This window comes from Lissotriton helveticus, chromosome 9, assembly GCF_964261635.1.
Source record: "Lissotriton helveticus chromosome 9, aLisHel1.1, whole genome shotgun sequence".
Lineage (NCBI taxonomy): Eukaryota > Metazoa > Chordata > Amphibia > Caudata > Salamandridae > Lissotriton > Lissotriton helveticus.
Window position 1 is genome coordinate 1,252,737,234 of NC_136070.1, and position 18,186 is coordinate 1,252,755,419.

The window sequence follows — 18,186 nt, forward strand, 5'->3', positions numbered from 1 at the left end:
TGTTCAAGACCTCGATCGTCACACTTCAGTGGTAGAACAAAAACCCTTTGATATCAAAGATCGTTTGGCTGTTTTGCAGGACTTAAATGAAATAAGGAAAAGCCAAAGCAACTTGTTACTGAAGCCAACGACCACTAAAGAGAAACCACCCGTCCCAGCAAGACCTGCCTGGATTCCAAAGATTGGGGATCTGGTCAGAGAAAAGATCAAGGACAAGAAGGAATTTGGGCCTTCTTACAGACAACCAGGACCTGTTCGAGCAGACCACGGATCTAGAACACTGTTACTTCCGCCCCTTGCTGGTAAAAAGGAGAATAGGTTCGTGTCCATCGACCTGGTCAAACCACATCATGTGGCTGATCATAAGTAGTAGGCCAGGTGGACTCCGCCGATGTAGCAGACACCTTAATATGGCTACTATCCAAGAGGTTCAAACTGAGAGACCCATCATCTTTGAAAAATCTACAGTGCGAAAAGAAGGACTATGCAACAAAGCCATGGAACTTCTACCCTTTGACGCCCAAATAACAGTTCGTCAAGAAACACCTGTATACAACGAAATAGCAACGGAATATACAAATATAACAAGTAATCAAGTGGTTCCAGCGATTTCAGCAAATCCTGCCTCTGGCTATTTTATAAACTTTGATACGTTTTCCGAGGATTCTAGTGAACCTGAAACAACGCCAGCAAAAATAACTTTCAAGGAACAAACTACAGAATTTTGTATTCGCTTGGAAAAGACTTATCTGGTTTCACCGTGGGTTGAACTTTGGATTGTGTTGGGTGTACTTTTTCTTCTACTTTGGTTGACTCTTGTATTTACCTTGGGAATGCTAATAAATGGAAGATATGTTAAAAAGGACACAGCAAATAAGAACATCAACTTACTCCTCAAGCCACACAAATCATCGCATCGTGAACAAAGAGACTTGTCATCAGTTAATATCACAGCCATTCTGTTGGACTTGGCCCTTTTGGCAGGTTCACCCCTTAACTTTTTGCCTTTTAATATTTCATAATGATAGTGATTTCTGGCTTCTGCGCACTTTAGCACTGTGGCCCAGAGTAAAGTGTGTGCTCTCTCTGAGTGCGTGTGGTGAGATTGGCCAGCCCTCCCATAAGAATGCATAGGTAATATGTGTGGGGAGTGCAGGGGCGAGTTTGGTATGTGCGAACTCGTGAGATTAAATGCTGCGCGATGGCGTGCGCAGATTTATTGTGTCTAGTGTAGAAGTGCCACTTTTAGAAGTTGGCATTTCTGTGTGCAGTGAATGTGAATTGACTGTCTGGCTTTGTGATTGATAAGAGCTGGCTGGTGTGCTTGGCTTCAGGAGACAGGATGGGTCTGCCCGGTGGTGAATGGGGAGATCTGCATGTAGATGGGAGGGAGGAGTGCACCTGGGACCTGAATAGGGCTGGGCCTTCCCTCCACAATGCTGGCTCCACACCCTGTGGCGCGTGTGATGTCCCTGGCCTGTCCTGCGAATAGGGAGAGGGGCTGAGCAAAAAAAAGTGCTCCAGAACCAGTTGCATCTGGTTCTCCCCTTTCCTGTATCTTTGGAGACAAAGGAAATCCATTCTAATATAATAAAGAGAGAGCCCAAACCTTTGAGGCGGGTAATCTCAGGAACCACAGCACCAATCACAACACCCAATACAGCGTTGGAAAGGGCAGTTGCAGCAGAAGGACATAGGCTATGCAGACGCCCACCATATACATTTAAAAGGTAAAAGAACCAGTGCCAGCAAAGTAGTCCCTTGTGGGCATGTCTGCGTTGTGCTGTGGGCGTGTGCTGGGGGCATGACAAACGCTGGGGGCGTGTGGTACGTTCCGCCCTTCATACCATGTCTCATATCTTGTGCTAATCCCACCCTGCTCCCTCTAAATACCCCTGCACCCCATAATTATAACCCACCCGTACTCCTTAAAATACCCCAACACCCTTAAACACTAACCCATCTTATACCCTGTACCTCAAAACCAAAACCTATCCCTAAACCATAAAAATACCCCTGTACTCAAAACCCAAACCTAGCCCTGAACCCTATAAATACCCCTGTACCTCAAAACCCAAACCTACCCCTGAACCCTAACAATACCCCTGTACCCCAAAACCCAAACCTAGCCCTGAACCCTAAAAATACCACTGTACCCCAAAACCCAAACCTACCCCTGAACCCTAAAATACCCCTGTACCCCAAAACCCAAACCTAGCCCTGAACCCTATAAATACCCCTGTACCTCAAAACCCAAACCTACCCCTGAACCCTAAAAATACCCCTGTACCCCAAAACCCAAACCTAGCCCTAAACCCTAAAACTACCCCTGTACCCCATAACCCAAAACTATATCTGAACCCTTAAAATACCCAAACACCCCAAAACATATACCTCAGTACCCCAAAACATATACCCCTATACCCATACTTACCTTATCCAAACATAAAAAAAACTCATGCTTTTACCATTCATGCATTTACAACGAATTTTGTTGTAAATGTATGCGTGGTAAAAGCATATAAAATGTAATGCTATGCGTTATAATGGCTTTGCGGAGTCATGGTACTTTCGTAATGAAAGTATGCGGAGTGTTGGTATGCGGAAAGAAAGTTGTGGACTAATGGGTGTTTACCCTCCCCGGTAAGTACATTGGTGGCACGGCGGCCCAAGGCCCACATCTCCAGCAACATACTCATATTTTTTCACCACCCATTTGAAAAATGCACAGGTCTCTCTCATTGATGGCCAGCACCGACATACACTTTTAGACACACCTCCCGCCACAAGTTCTAGAATTGCGAACTTTAGAGCTGGGGAGCTACGTTCGAATCTTGGCATCAGCTCAACATCCTGTGATTCCAGGCAAATCGCTTTGTCTCCCCGTGCCTACCACAAATGAATGTGTTCTTCTGTTATGTAAATTGTGCTCATGTCATATTGTCGAGTTTGCGTTATATAATATTGAAAGGAAAAATAAAGTAGGGAAACTCGAGTTCACACACTACTGAACGCGCACTCTTAAGTGCATCAGCAGTGCACTGTGAATCGGAGCGTTTCACAGGCCTGTCACAGATAAGAAATGCTATCAAAACGAAATCCTACAAAACAATATACTACTGGCCGGCAGCAATTCATACCCGGACAACATCGGGACGGGCTGCTAGTGTCTGTATAAAAAGGGGCTGTGACCCCATGTAAAATGTTCTGCTGCTGGAGCCCAGGGGAAGGCTTGCCTCCCTGGGCCCTGCCCAGCCCTTGGATGCCCTGGATGCCTGGAGGACTTCTTTTTCGGGGACCCCTTGTTTCCTGGCTTGCTATTCCCAGGATAGACTTTGGCAGCCTCCTTTTTGCACCCTGGAAGCGCTGTGCTGCCTTTCTTCTACTTGTCCCCCAGGAAAGCGTGTGGGCTGCGCAGCGCTGATGCTGCAGCCCTTTTGAGAGGGATTCCCCCTGCCTGGGGTTCCCCCCCTCCTTGTGTTCCTTGCGGGTGCCCACCCCGCTTACTTATGTCTAATGCGCAGGTGCCCAACCTGCGTCTTCGTTTAATCTCCTGATTACGGCGGGTGCCACCCACGCTTATCTAAATTGCTTATCTGTGCGGGTGCCTACCCCGCGACTTTGCCCGACTTCAAGGAAATTCACCGCCGCAGCCACGGGCAAACATGAAGTCAGGCACCGTAGTCCACGACGGCTGGCGGGACTTCTGGTTTGGAAGGGAAGTCCCGCGCCCTCTGCCGCGAGAGAAGAAGGCTGAGTGGTGGCCTCCCATGGTCCGGGGCTCCCGTGAGCTGTGGATAGCCCCGGGGCCGCCAGCAGGAAGCAGCACGAGTGTTGCGGGGCTCCCATGTGCTGGAGGGAGCTTCGGAAGAGGAGTCAGCCCGGAGCTGCGAGGGCTCCGTCTCCCAAGCCCCGGTCCCAAGATGGGGGACCGGGTGAAGCGTGGCGCATGCTCCCACCGCATCCAGAATGAGGAGTCCTCTGCAAACAGCCCGGTAAGTTGATGAGGGCTGGGGGACTCCCTGGGTGTTTTTCGTTCGTGCCGACTGCGGCACTGGAGCAAGACAGTAAGAGTGGTCCCGTGTGTCTAGTGGGCCGCTCCAGAGTGGCACAAGTTCCTTTCTTGTTGGATGAGCGGACCCGCCGTTGCGGGCCGCTCCACCGATGCCCCTATTTTGTTTCACGGGCCCCATGGGGGTCCTGCAATTCCGGGGGCCCATGTTCCCCCAGAGCCATTGTGCTCCAACGATGGGGCATTTCTTTTACTTAGGGGGCAGTGTCAGGCCCCCCAGTTATTGTCCGAGTCTAGAGGGCTCCAACATGTGACGCATTTTTCTTCCTAGAGGGCCAGTGAGAGCCCCTGCCTCAATTTTATTCCACAGCTGCCCAGCAAGTAGTGGGCAGCTGCACCGTTTAGGTGTTTCTTTCAGGGGACATGTGCTTTTGAACCCAGGAGTGAGACGCACTCCTCTCTCCCCACCTTTGCCTGCACAGCGGCGCAGCACTTAGTGCCAGCTGCATAGTTTAGGCTGCCAGTTATTATTCTCAGCTACCCAGCAAGTAGTGGGCAGCTGCAACATTTAGGTTTTTGTGCGATGGCGCAACCTTGACTTTCGCTGCCTAGGCAGCAGCCCTGACTCTGTGGACATAGGGCATTTGAGCCCCCTTTTTAGATGGCCAGTTGGCCTGGAGGATGGTTACTTTTATAGGTCATCAGGCTCTAATGTGATTTGTGTGCTAATGCTTTTGGGGCTAGAAATGTATTATGTATAGTATGTTTTGCGCACCCTGTTTGATACCTCTAGATATGGTTTGTGTATAGGAGGTTGTTTTACCTATTTAGGTTGTGTTAGGGAGATTATACTTCCCTGTGTGATTTAAGCCCCTAGGGTAATTTTTACTTAGGTGGTTAGGGTCTAGTGTATTTAGAATTGTGGGATACTGTGCATGATGGAGTTCAAGTCACAGACTGTTGCAAAGTACAGTGATTACCAGTGTTTACTGGTTGTATGTTTTATGGCCTATTTAATTTTACCAAGTTATCTATTTTACTATTTCTTTACTAAGTTCCTATTTTTGACAGTGGTCCATGTGTCCCTGTCAGGTGTACATAATCCCTTGTAAATATTGCCCAGTGCCAGTTGGCACCGTGTACATAATGTGATTATTATTCTAATGTGTTTTGAGTATACAAAGGCTATTTTTGATATAACCTTGTGTGGAGTTCCTTTTGTGGGGGGCCTGGGATGTTGTTGCTGTTGTGTGCGTGTGCAAATGCTTTACACATTGCCTCCAGGATAAGCCTTACTGCTCGTGCCACGCTAGCAAGGGGGTGAGCAGGGGTTATCTTTGGAGTGTAACTCCCTTGCCCTAACTAGAGTGGTGGTTTCTGCCTGGCTTTGGCGCAAGCCTTAGCCAACCAGAAATCCCATTTCTAGCACTGGAACCAGCGGAAGGGATTTGGACTGGTGTTTGCGCATTACCACAGCTGCAACTCGCTCCACTGCAAAACTCAGCATTTTAGAGAGTCACATGGAAAGGGATTATTGTTTCTAAATTTGTTCTAAATGTCATTTCTTTGGATATGTGTTTCTTGTGCACTGTGAGTTGGGTGTCCTGCCAAGGAGAGAAACCAGAGAATCTGGCGGAGAGACTGCCCTTGAGCCATTGCGCTGGTTCTTGGGTTGGCCTACAGTGGGGACTTAATTGGTATGGTGTCACTAGCTCGGAGGGTAGATTATCCCCTAAGTGCAGTGTGTGTTTTCTGGATTCACCAGTAAGGGTGGGATCCAGTGGAAGCAGCATAAGTGTGTCCAGTGCATGTGTTCCCCGTCCTGTTTCCAGAGTGTGGTACCTGGTGCTCAGTAAGAGGGTTGCAGGTTGAGATTCAGGGGCAGTAGATAATGTCTCACCGGTCTGGGGGGGGGGGGTGGATGAATGGTGTGTTGCACCTGACGATTGGGTGTGAGTGCAGCATTTTAGGACCCTAGTGTAATTTTGCCGATTCATGCCCTTATATAGGTATAAAATACCGTATCCTTATATAGGCATAGAAATCATAACCATATTCAGACATAGCTCATGCAGTCCTAATACGGCTTGGCTACTTCCACTAGTTCCGAAAATCTACAAAGATTTCTTGGAAAAACCCACCTTCAGCAGTCAGGGACTTCCCCCTGCATGAATATTAATTTATCCAAGGAACTCATGGAGTTTTCAGAGAATTAAGTCTCTAATAGCGTCATTATGTCCAACCTTACGTCAAAATCGGCACCTTCAAGGTATAAGTATGCCCACACTTGTCGAAACAAACACACGGTGGTTTGGAGCAGTTCGACTAGCTACTTGCCCGACGCGCCCTGCTGCAGCAAGTGCCGAAGGAAGCCGACCCTCCAGCTGTTGCACTGAGAGACGCTGTCCTTTCTCCAGCCGAGGAACCCAGCTCCAGTGTTTCCAGGCTACCCTTGCGGGTTGCTGGGAAATCGAGTCCTGAGAGAGATACCAGACCTCCTTCATTCTAAAACCAAGTTACGGAGCTGATTAGACCCTTAGAGAATTCTTGGATTAGATTCTTGGCAAAGAATACTGAAACTAAGCTACACCTCAATTACTTCTTCCTTTGTACTAGACCTATGTTAGGTACACCGGGGTAGGCGTATTTTAGAAGCACCAGTTGAGTACTTTTAGTCATTGTTTATTAATGTATGTATTTTATATTATTTTATATGGCTTAGAAACCATACCATGCTTTTAAAGTATTATTTTATAATACTCTTCGTACTGTAAACACTGTACTTTGCAACCAGTATTACGATTGTTGCAGTTCATTTCTTATGCATGAGAAAGAAGACTGTTCAGTAAATACTTTTATTGAAAACGCCTGTCTCTCTATTTCTCTGCATCTCTGGTGAAACGAAGCATGCACGATTGACTGAGTGAAAAAACTATCTATTGTTTCCACGACTCTGAAGATACGTTTTATCTTGGGGAAACAAAGTTGTCATGTTTATGCGGTTGTCAGAAACAAATCCCTTCTTGTGAATTCGAGAAAGTTTCTAGTGACCTCTGAGCAAGCTGGCACACACAATTAAGTTTAGTATATTCAGTAGAGACCTAGTCGACCTCAGTCCAACGTCTAAACTATTCCAATGCACAGAGCCTATTCGGAATATAGGAACTACACTACATGGCGCCCAACGTTTGGTAAGGCACTAATTTAACGCTAGATACTAGAGTAACTCAGTTGTGCTTTTCACATAGACCTCTTTTTTCCCGTAAAATACTCCAATAGACTTCTGGAGTGGGTTAAAGGATAAAATATCGGCCATAACAAAGTAGGACGAAAATCCTATGTATTAGTTTTTGGTTTGTTCAACGTTGAAGGATACAGTGTTCCAAAAATATTGGGCAGCTTTTCTTTGTTTCCTGAAACTTGCCCGGCAAAACTTTCAGTCAACAAAATAATGGATACTGGCGATGAAATGGAAAGAGTTGCAGCAGCAGCTCAATCAGTTTTAGACAACACAAATCTCCAACAAAATGACCCAGGTGCTATACTGATCCCGGCAAATGTAAGAAAAAGTATAACTTACAAACTCATAAATAATGGAGTATCATCGAGTGGTGGTACAGTAATCTTTGTCATAGAGGCACATGAATATCTGCAGACAGAGGTATTCTACTAATGGATTGTCTTTCCACAGGTAAATCCAGGAACACGTGAATTCCACTACTACAAAGTGGAGGAAAGTCCAGAGGAATACGTTCCTTTCGAGGATGTTGAAATTCCACTAACTTACCAAGAGCATCAGCTCTGGTTTAAAGGCGTCCTACAACATCAAAATCATATTACTAGGCTCGGTCCATTTGGTAGACCAGGAGCAACTTGGCCGGTACTAGCCAGCTATACACCACATCCTGACATTGAAAAAATGACAGGTCCAGAACTGTTAGCCCAGCTGAAACAGTTAATTAAAATAAATAGACAATTGGTTCAATATGTCATGCGGACTCTAACAGTCCAACCAGCTGTAAGAATTCCACAGCACACCTCTCATCAGGGAAACACAATGGGCCCGATTCACAGAACTAACTTGAGACAAAATCCTAAATTTACTACTTTTGGTATTCACAGAAGTTAGGATTTTGTCTTAAGTTTGTCTTAAAACAAACTTAAGACAGACTTAAGTTAGGATTTTGTCTTAAGTGTGTCTTAAGTCTGTCTTAAGTTTGTCTTAAGACAAGCTTAAGACAAAATCCTAACTTCTGTGAATACCAAAAGTAGTAAGTTTAGGATTTTGTCTTAAGTTAGTTCTGTGAATCGGCCCCAAACAAAATTACACCACAGACTATACAGTCAGTCATTGGTAAATTGCCCGCAAAAAGGGTTAAAATTCCATTCTGGTTAGCCCAGAAAATTACTCAAATAGGGGCAGTATTCCCTGATAGTACACCGCATGAGAAACACAGTACTCCAACAATCTGTTTACCTATGGGGATTGCACCACACGTAGAGGACTGCGACACTTGGGGTACTGTCTTTGCTTCAATCTACACATAGTGTTTCGTCTATGGCTGTGATACCAGACGTTCTAAGACAGATTCAAAATAAATACGGTCTAGAACCTGCCTTAAATCATGGTATGAAGTTACTAAAAGATTTCAAACAGGTCTTGGCTATACAATTAGCCAACATTAAAGGTGAAGCAGCAACCGTGGCAATCCGCCAGAAATTAAAAGAAACATATATAACAGAGCAACCATATGAGCTCGCAAGAATTATTGAAAAATCCTATGAAGAACTAACTGAAAATCGTGAAAAAGTTTTTATTAAAAACAATCTCACTACTCCTAAGAAGAAGTCGGAAAATACCAAACAGACACTTCCTAAAGAGAAGCGTTCCCAGTCCAGAGGAAGGTCTTCTCAACAGGAGCACTCTGAAAAAAGATATACCCTTAGAAATAGGGATAATTTGAGAAAACCTGATGAATATCAAGATATTGATACACGTTCCTCTCGTACCTTTCAGACTTCCTCACAGAAATCGGAAAGAAGAGGATGATCAGAACAAAAAGAATAACGCGTAAAGTCCAAATATGAGCAGCACGTTCCTAAAAATAAGAAAACTCAATTCACCAAAAAGAAGGTAGCACGTGTAAAGATCAAACATGCCGAGGATCTTGAGGACACAACTCAAGAACGGGGAGTGGGCTCAGACAATGCTAGACAGCGCAGCAGAAGTCACCATAGCTTGCAAGATCCTGAAGGATCATCTGGAGACAGTGGACTTGAATGAATGCATCCAAGTTGAAACTGCCAACACACCAACACCAGGGTTAGTGTACCCATAAGTTATATGAAGTAACACTCCAGATGGAGGGGGACATAACTAGGAAAATAAAAGCACTCTTTTGGGAGAAGCTATCTAAGGGTTATGACATTCTTCTAGCTGAAAAAGACTGGCCACCTGAATTTGTCAGGGAGTACCCACATGGCGCAGAGATATTTATGCCAGCCTTCTCAAATCACATTCCAATTCATAAAAAATACACCTATGGCAGGAAATGGGCTGTATCCCAGGCCCCAGCATTATACAAAAATCATGTAGGATGGGATGAGGATTCTCCTCACCATAAAATCCAGTAGAAAACTCAACCAACAATGCAAAGGCAATATCCTGTTAAACAGGAAGCTATTAAACAGGTCAGGGAGATTTTAAATCAACTTGAATACCAAGGGGTGATTGAAACATGCATCTCACCTATGAACAATCCGTTGTTTTCTGTCTCCAAACCAGACAATTCATATTGTCTAGTTTTGGACTACAGACATTTAAACTGTTACTGCAAAACTTTTGCAGTACAAAATGCACACAGTGCAGCACTAATGAATAACATTGTGCGTAAAAAATATAAAACCACATTAGATATTTCTAATGGTTTCTTCTGCCAAAACATTGCACCAGAAAGCAGGTACTTGACAGCTTTCTCAATTATGGGGACACAGCGACAATTTTGCCGTCTCCCCCAGGGATTCAAGAATAGTCCAGGGTTATTTTCAGCCAGAGTAACAGAGTTACTACAAACGTACAATGATGAGGCATTATCTTATGTCGATGACATCTATCTTACAGACGATGACTTGGACAGGCACTTGAAAAGAGTGAACACCATTATAGTTGGGTTCGCTTCTGAAGGGTATAATTTCAATTTTAAGAAATTACGAATTGTCCATCTCAACGTCCTATTCTTGGGATATGAACTTTCAAGTGAAGGCAAAAGCCTGGCAGCAAACTTTTTTGAAAAATGTGCGCTGCTCCAACCTCCAAAAACGCTGAAAGACTTACAGTCAATTCTAGGTTTCCTGAATGTTGGAAGAACATATGTTCTAAATTACGCAGAAAGGGTTAAACCTTTCTACGAACTAATCAAACCTGATTTCAAACTAACTAATTGGACTCAAAAACACACAGAAATTTTGCGTTCAGTGCAAACAGACATGTTAGCAAAAACACAGTTACAGACACGCGACAACGTGCGCAACCTTGTGATCTGAATCATCCCAGGGAGATGCGGATTCACATACCTAACCTTTAATGAAGGTGAAAAGGTACCAATAGCTTACGAATCGAACTTGTACACATAAGCTTAAATGAAATTCACTTCATCAGAAAAGATGCTGACAGCGGTTCAAACTGCAGTAGCAAAAGACAGAGCTCTCGCGCAGGGTAAACGCATAACGATCGTTACACCTGTACCTGCGTTAGAGGCAGTGACGAAAGCAAGCATTCCAAATGCTAAAGCTTTACATCCGAGATGGATACAATGGGTTAATTCTCTTGCTGCAACAGACGTTGAACACGTTTTTGACCCCTATTTGAAAACACAAGAAATACTACAATACGAACAAGAATGTCCTCTGCCTATTGAGATTCTGCCTCTAGAACATTACGGCTGTATAATATGTACAGACGGATCAGCACAACCCGCAATTGGGAGTAAACAAGCCTATAGTGCTGCGTGCGCGATTGTTAAAGGCCGCTGGCGCGAAGGTAAATTCAGACCAATGGCCACTAAAACTCAATCACTAGGAGACTGTACAGCTCAGCGAGCTGAACTACAGGCTTTCAAGATGGCGCTTGAAAATACCGATCGTGAATTCCCCACACTCATAGTGTGCGATTCGTATTACTGCGTTCAATCTTACAATTAATATTTGCAGAACTGGGTTCAAAACGGTTTCAAAGATGCAAAAGGTAGCACAATCAAGCATAAGATGATTTGGGAACAAGTAGTTCTATTACAAAAAGAACTACAAAAGACTCACGTGATTCATACACTGAGTCATCAGCGTGATGGCGTTCACGTTGTAGGGAATTCATTGGCTGATGAAGCCGCGAAGGCAGCTGTGCAAACGGCTTCCGTAGCTGCAATCACTCGTTCAAAAACGGAAATAGACAGCGAAATAATGCTAGCTGTCACCGCTTCAGTAAAAGAAAGTGGTAAAACGCTCCCAAAAGGCTTTCCAGTAAAGTACTCATATATAACTGATGCAAATAATGTTCCTTTTGCTCAAATCCCTGGAGTGGGGGATAGGGCAATTCCAAACATCGAACATAGGTTAGGACTGATCTTAGCAGCGCACGAAGGGCACGCCTCTGCACACGCAGGAGTTTCCGCCACAGTATCATTATTAAAACAGAGATATTGGTGTTTGCGCATGAGGGAACAAACTAGAAACTATGTTCTAGAATGTGAAATCTGCCAAGAAATGAAAGTTTTTACAGTAAAACGACCTGCGCAGACGTCCCTTCTGATTTCAGATAAACCATTAGCGTGCGTTTACCTGGACCACTGTGGTCCCTTACAAAGGGATGGTAACTATAAATATATCATGGTCGCAGTGGATTCCTGCACAAGATTCATTTGAATGTGGCCCCAGCACTCGGCTGACGCCAGAACTGTTATAAAAGATTTGCGAGTCTTTATCGGCACATACGCAATCGCCACGCTACATTCTGACCAGGGTCCTGCGTTTAGCTCTCGAGCTTACAAAGAAGCCATGGCCAGCTTGGGCGTTGCATTGCGGTACTCAAGTCCATTCCATCCTGAGGGAAACGCGGTAGTGGAAAGAAAAAACCGTGATATAAAGCAATCTATAACAGGTAGGGTATTAGGTTTGGGTGACCAGGCGGGTCAAAAATCTAAATAGTGTCCAACGTAGTCTTAATAATCTGCCAAGACGTTCTCTGGGTGGAATCACTACATACGAATTAATATTTGGTACTAGAATGATCATCCAGGATCTTGACTGTCAAACTTCAGTGGTGGAACAAAAACCCTTTGATATCAAAGACAGTTTGGCTGTTTTACAGGACTTAAATGAAACAAGAAGAAGTCTGAGTAACACAACACAAAGCCCAACGACCACTGAAGAAAAACCACCTGTCCAAGCAAGACCTGTCTGGATTCCAAATGTTGAGGATCTAGTCAGGGAAAACATCACGGTAAAGAAGGAATTTGGGCCTTCTTATAGAAAAGCAGTACCTGTCTTGGCAATCCTTGGAACAAGATCAGTGATACTACAGCCGCTTGCTGAATAAAGGGAGAACAAAACCGTGTCAATCGACCTGGTAAAACGACATTGTGTGGCTGATAATAAGTAGTAGGCCCAGTGGACTCCCAAGAAGTAGCAGGCGACCAAATCTGGCTACTATCCATGAGGTTCAAACTGAAAGACTTATCACCTTTGATAACCCTCCAGTGAGAAAAGAATGACTATGCAACCAAACCATGGAACTTGTGCCTCTTGAAACCCAAATAACAGTTCGTCAAGAAACACCTGTCTACAATGATATAGCCTCTGACTACACCAACATGGCAAAGGAAGAAACATCGCCAGCGATTTTGAAAAATCCAGATGCAATCCCAACAATTGACAGAACTGCCTCTGGCTACTTTATCAACTTCGATAACTTTTCTGAGGATCCCAGTGAACCAGAAACAATGCTAGTGAATAAACCTTTAAAAGAAAGAATAACAGAACTCTTTCATCAACTTGAGAAAACATATCTTGTTTCACCATGGGTTGAATTTTGGATTGTATTAGGTGTACTTTTCCTCCTACTGTGGCTCATTCTGGTTTTAAGTTTGGGAAAAATGATAGATGGAAAATACAGAACAATGGACACAGCAAGTAAGAACATCAACTAGCACCTGAAACCTCACAAATCATCTCATCGTGAGCGAAGAGACCTGTCATCAGTGAACATCACAGGCGTTCCTATACCTGGTGGTATAGCATGGGACACAACTGATTATGACATATATGGCCCGGTGAAACTGTTGAAGATTTCACACCAGTTTAATGTTTCTTTAAGTGATTTTGTTTCACCAAGCAGTGTTTCTGATGATTGGGACTTTGAGACTGTTAATATTATGATGTCAGATTTAGAAATGTCAGCAAAATTTCAAAAACATGAACACTTAGAAGGTTCCTGAAGTTATGAAGAACTTTATTCTTATAATCATTATGGTCACCATTATTTGCACAAATCTGCACAACCTAGAAATGTTTTTACTTACAATCAATGGGAACATTGTCTGACGCCGCCAAAAGGCAGCTCTAAAACATTTTATGAGAAGTTTCCTTACTTTTCAGGTTTCAATGTCACAAATCCTGTAACGTTTTATTTTTAAAATATAAATAAGACAGGAATGAAAAACATGTTGACCAATACTAAACAAATTTATTCTGTGAACTTTTATACTCAGCTGTCTACATTAGGGTTTAACTTTTGGAAAGACAACATTGAGACAATGTGCCTGGGGCACAAAAGAATCGCAGGTGCAAGGTTTAGAAGCCTTGTTCAGAGCCTGCATTATTCCAGAACAAATTATATTTCTAAATGACACTGTTCAACAAACATCATGTCTTGGCCTAGCTAAGATAAAAGATTTAAACAAACCGTCCATACCGAAAGCCACACCTGACAGTAACAGCACTACAGATGAGGAGGTAGACGTAAAACAGATTTTACAACACAACAGAACTAGTCCTGATTGGAAAAAATGGTTAATCTGGCCCACAGACACAAATAACTGTCAAGATAGACTCCTGAACAAAACACAAGGGTTCACAGTGAATAGGCCAGATCCAAGATATTCCAAGAGACAACATACAGTGTAGGAAAACTATGCCTTGAATTGCTACAGAAATCCACACTTCCTGAAATTAAACAACACTTGACTTTACTTAAAGAAGGCGTTGATCTACGAGACTTCTTACTTGGGCCTCGTAAACAACGTAAAAAACTTTTCATATACGCCGGTATATACGCAGCTTACAATGAAGCTTGGAAAATAACGCAAATGGAAACTACAGAAAAAATACAAGAAATTGATCTTAATAATTTAGAGAAAGCTCTCTCTGTAGTGGACAATGGGTTAACGACACTGTCCTCCAGAATCTATTCTTTGGACAGCATTGTATCTTCTGCAATTGACATAATATAACAGTATTTGCTAATGTTTCAACATGGCCAGTCCCAATTACGTTCTATAATGCTGCTAGGCTGGACTTTGCAAAATCTCCGTTCAGGCTACGTGCCAGGGCGTCTAATTAATACAACGTCAGTGTTTACTGTCTTTAACCTTACAGATAAACAAATCTCTTTGGCACAAACAGGAGCAGACTATACGGTGCTGAGCATTGAAAAACTGGAAAGATTACCATTAACGGTTTCTGAGAAGCCTGTCGTAGCCTGGATAATACATGGCACCATCACCAATAACAATTTTCCAATTTCACTATTGTCTACAGCATATACAGCAGGCTTGTATGAAATGTTGGGTAAAGGATACATTAAGTCAACCTGGAATGTACCGTATACTCACAAATGTTGGAGTGGGGGAAAAGAGGTATACCTTTATACAAAAAATTGTAAAAAGTCAATAAGCGGTACACTTTTATGTGAAGGTATTAATTTACATGGAGCCTGCTGTCCTTTCTCCAGACGAGAAACCCAGCTCCAGTGTTTCCAGGCCACCCTTGCGGGTTGCTGGGAAATCGAGTCCTGAGAGAGAGATACCAGACCTTCTTCATTCTAAAACCAAGGTACGGAGCTGATTAGACCCTTAGAGAATTCTTGTATTAGATTATTGGCAAAGAATACTGAAACTAAGCTACACCTCACTTACTTCTTCCGTTGTACTAGACCTAGGTTAGGTACACCGGGGTAGGCGTATTTTAGAAGCACCAGTTGAGTACTTTTATTCATTATTTATTAATGTGTGTATTTTATATTATTTTATATGGCTTAGAAACCATACCATGCTTTTACAGTATTATTTTATAATACTCTTCGTACTGTAAACACTGTACTTTGCAACCAGTATTACGATTGTTGCAGTTCATTTCTTATGCATGAGAAAGAAGACTGTTCAGTAAATACTTTTATTGAAAACACCTGTCTCTCTATTTCTCTGCATCTCTGGTGAAACGAAGCATGCACGATTGACTGAGTGAAAAAACTATCTATTGTTTCCACGACTCTGAAGATACGTTTTATCTTGGGGAAACAAAGTTGTCATGTTTATGCGGTTGTCAGAAACTAATCCCTTCTTGTGAATTTGAGAAAGTTTCTAGTGACCTCTGAGCTAGCTGCATACACAATTAAGTTTAGTATATTCAGTAGAGACCTAGTCGACCTCAGTCCTACGTCTAAACTACAGGATATACTATTCCAATGCGCAGAGCCTATTTGGGAATATAGGAACTACCCTACAAAGGAGCTTGCTGAATACTTTGGTGTGAGTTCTCTACAATAAGAAGCTTGCATCGGGGAGTGATTCCAAAAGGAGTGGCTGAGGTGTCTTCCAGCCCAGAGTGGTGAAAGAGGTACAGAGTAGCCCAGCTAGGTCCCGGTGTAGGGACCCACGTCCTGTCTCTGAGTAGAAGGAGTGGGTGGGACTGCGTGTCTCCATGTGCCTGAAACCCTGTCTCAGGACCTGGATGGTTTCTTTAGGGAACACCCGGTTGGGAGCCTAGGCTGTACTTGTAGACCATTTGAGGAGGATCTCCCAGTGTCTAGAGAACGTGGAGCTTCTGTAAGCAGGGCTCCAGTAGTTCCGGTGTCTGGCGGTACTACTACAGTTGGGAGGGTGCAGAAGTCCGGAAGTTGGGGTGAGAGGCGGAAAGGCTCTCCAGTGGAAGAACCAGTGGGTCAGGGGCCAGCCAGAAAGGGCTGTGTCGCCAATGATTGACCATCGTGACGCCATTTCTGTCCTGAAAGACAGGCAGACTTCACACGACGCATTAGTTATGTGTCACCCTCGTGAAGTTCTGGTGCGCCAGGCATCTGACCAAAGGGTACGTCCCTCGGTTGGGGAGCCAGTAGCCAGTGGTTCCGGATCTGGACGTAAGGGCAACTGTAAGCAGTGTCATTGACATTAGTTATGTGTCACACTTGTGAAGTCCTGGTGTGCCAGGCTTCTGACCAAAGGGTGGCGTCCCTGGGTTGGGGAGCCAGGTTCAGGTGTTTGCCTGTCCTGGACTGCAGGACGACTGAAATCAGTGTCCTGGACGGTTTTGCCTTCTAGGGGTACCCCTGTGAAAATGAAGAGACCCTGTGTTTCCCAGCAGGAGTGGTACAGGCCTAGCAGGCATCTTTAGGGTCCTTGGTTGAGTGTTGTAGTACTACTCTGAGAGCAGATGGGGCACACCTTAAGTGGAGGGACCCTGTTCTCCAGAGGGAGGGTACAGAACTCTGGAAGGGGGTTCAGACGGAGAGAGTACCTCGCCTCTGACCCCTGTGCATCCGGTGAATGTGGATCCCAGGTGGTAGAGTAGTTGATGGTGAGAGGTCCTAAACTGCTGGGAGAGTTGTGTTCTGGAGGGTGCTTCTCCTGGGAAAGTGCGCAACCCCAGAACTAGAGGTAGGGTGGGGCACTCTTGCCCGTGACATATGGTCAGCCTGAGGGTGCGGACCTTAGGTTGAAGGATCAGTGGTAGTTGGGAACTACACTGAGAAGGGGAGTGGAGAATGGCTATTGTATGCCAGGGGTTACTACCCCCACTCTGTGGATTGGCAAGGACCAGTGGTATCTGGGTGGCCTAGGGCCTGGTCCAACTAAGGAGTACCGGTGGGCTAGCCTAGTTGGGCCTGAGTTTTTTTAAGTGTTTGTTTTGTGGAACCACGTGGAGTAGAACCGGAGGGTGTCCATGCAGTGAGGGCCCGCGTCCGTGTTCTATCGCCCCAAGCAGAGAAGCCCATCACAGTGGGGATTGGTCTGCCCTGCGTTTTAGCTGGAAGGGGGTTGTGTTGGACTTGGCTCTTTTGGCAGGTTCACCCCTGAACTTTTTGCCTTTCAATATTACATAATGATAGTGATTTCTGGCTTCTGCTCACTTTAGCACTGTGGCCCCGTGTAAAGTGCTTGTGGTGAGATTGGCCCTCCCTCCCATAGGAATGCATGGGGAATATGTGTGTCCATGATAGTTCCTGATGTGTGGGGAGTGCAGGGGCGAGTTTGGTATGTGCGAACTCGTGAGATTAAATGCTGCGCGACGGTGTATGCAGATTTAATGTGTCTAGTGTAGAAGTGCCACTTTTAGAAGTTGGCATTTCTGTGTGCAGTGAATGTGAATTGACTGTCTGGTTTTGTGACTGGCAGGAGCTGGCTGGTGTGCTCTTGGCTTCAGGAGTCAGGATGGGTCTGCCCGGTGGTGAATGGGGAGATCTGCATGTGGATGGGAGGGAGGAGTGCACCTGGGACCTGAATTTGGCTGGGCCTTCCCTCCACAATGCTGGCTCCACCCCCCTGTGGCGCGTCTGATGTCCCTAGCCTGTCCTGTGAATAGGGAGAGGGGCTCAGCAAAACAAAGTGCTCCAGAACCAGTTGCATCTTGTTCTCCCCTTGCCTGTACGTTTGGAGACAAAGGAAATGTCTGTATAAAAAGGGGATGTGACCCCATGTAAAATGTTCTTGTTCCTGACTTGAATCTACCAGAGGCTTGCCTCCCTGGGCCCTGTCCAGCCCCTGGATGCCCTGGATGCCTGGAGGACTTCTTTTTCTGGGAGCCCTTGTTGCCTGGCTTGCTATTCCCAGGAAAGACTTTGGCAGCCCCCTTTTTGCGCCCTGGAAGCGCTGTGCTGCCTTTCTTGTCCCCCAGGAAAGCGTGTGGGC